The sequence below is a fragment of the Lampetra planeri genome, unplaced genomic scaffold (assembly GCF_965212315.1).
Source record: "Lampetra planeri unplaced genomic scaffold, kcLamPlan1.2.h2 scaffold_755, whole genome shotgun sequence".
Lineage (NCBI taxonomy): Eukaryota > Metazoa > Chordata > Hyperoartia > Petromyzontiformes > Petromyzontidae > Lampetra > Lampetra planeri.
The window spans coordinates 32,501-35,000 of NW_027615577.1; the positions used below are offsets into that span (position 1 = coordinate 32,501).

General features: G+C 50.4%; 1 protein-coding gene across 1 annotated transcript in view; it reads right to left on the minus strand.

The window, feature by feature from the left end:
- Positions 1–2,500, minus strand: part of LOC144741873 (vitamin K-dependent gamma-carboxylase-like) — a 33,607-nt gene that overhangs the window by 27,458 nt on the left and 3,649 nt on the right.

A 2,500-nucleotide genomic window follows, 5' to 3' on the forward strand; every position in this document is an offset into this window, starting at 1 on the left:
GTGAGACACACACACACAGTGAGACACACAGTGAGACACACACAGTGAGACACACACAGTGAGACACACACAGTGAGACACACACAGTGAGACACACACACAGTGAGACACACACACAGTGAGACACACACAGTGAGACACACACACAGTGAGACACACACAGAGAGACACACACACAGTGAGACACACACAGTGAGACACACACAGTGAGACACACACAGAGAGACACACACAGTGAGACACACACACAGTGAGACACACACACACAGTGAGACACACACAGTGAGACACACACACAGTGAGACACACACACACAGTGAGACACACACAGAGAGACACACACACAGTGAGACACACACAGTGAGACACACACAGTGAGACACACACAGAGAGACACACACAGTGAGACACACACACAGTGAGACACACACACACAGTGAGACACACACAGAGAGACACACACAGTGAGACACACACAGTGAGACACACACAGTGAGACACACACAGTGAGACACACACAGTGAGACACACACAGAGACACACACACAGTGAGACACACACAGTGACACACACACAGTGAGACACACACACAGTGAGACACACACAGTGAGACACACACACAGTGAGACACACACACAGTGAGACACACACACAGTGAGACACACACACAGTGAGACACACACAGTGAGACACACACAGTGAGACACACACACAGTGAGACACACACAGTGAGACACACACACAGTGAGACACACACACAGTGAGACACACACAGTGAGACACACACACAGTGAGACACACACACAGTGAGACACACACAGTGACACACACAGTGAGACACACACAGTGAGACACACACAGTGAGACACACACAGTGAGACACACACAGTGAGACACACACACAGGGTGAGACACACACAGTGAGACACACACGGTGAGACACACACACAGTGAGACACACACAGTGACACACACACAGTGAGACACACACACACAGTGAGACACACACACAGGGTGAGACACACACAGTGAGACACACACAGTGAGACACACACACAGTGAGACACACACAGTGACACACACACAGTGAGACACACACAGTGAGACACACACACAGTGAGACACACACAGTGAGTACACACACAGTGAGACACACACAGTGAGACACACACACAGTGAGACACACACACAGTGAGACACACACACAGTGAGACACACACGGTGAGACACACACAGTGAGACACACACACAGTGAGACACACACACAGTGAGACACACACACAGTGAGACACACACACAGTGAGACACACACGGTGAGACACACACAGTGAGACACACACACAGTGAGACACACACAGTGAGACACACACACAGTGAGACACACACACAGTGAGACACACACACAGTGAGACACACACACAGTGAGACACACACACAGTGAGACACACACACACACAGTGAGACACACACACAGTGAGACACACACACAGTGAGACACACACACAGTGAGACACACACACAGTGAGACACACACACAGTGTGACACACACACAGTGAGACACACACACAGTGAGACACACACACAGTGAGACACACACACAGTGAGACACACACACAGTGAGACACACACACAGTGAGACACACACACAGTGAGACACACACACGGTGAGACACACACACAGTGAGACACACACACAGTGAGACACACACACAGTGAGACACACACACAGTGAGACACACACACAGTGAGACACACACACAGTGAGACACACACACACACAGTGAGACACACACACAGTGAGACACACACACAGTGAGACACACACACGGTGAGACACACACACAGTGAGACACACACACAGTGAGACACACACACAGTGAGACACACACACAGTGAGACACACACACAGTGAGACACACACACACACAGTGAGACACACACACAGTGAGACACACACACAGTGAGACACACACACAGTGAGACACACACACAGTGAGACACACACACAGTGTGACACACACACAGTGAGACACACACACAGTGAGACACACACACAGTGAGACACACACACAGTGAGACACACACACAGTGAGACACACACACAGTGAGACACACACACAGTGAGACACACACACAGTGAGACACACACACAGTGAGACACACACACAGTGAGACACACACACAGTGAGACACACACACAGTGAGACACACACACAGTGAGACACACACACAGTGAGACACACACACACACAGTGAGACACACACACAGTGAGACACACACACAGTGAGACACACACACAGTGAGACACACACACAGTGAGACACACACACGGTGAGACACACACACGGTGAGACACACACACAGTGAGACACACACACAGTGAGACACACACACAGTGAGACACACACACAGTGAGACACACACACAGTGAGACACACACACAGTGAGACACACACACAGTGAGACACACACACAGTGAGACACACACACAGTGAGAC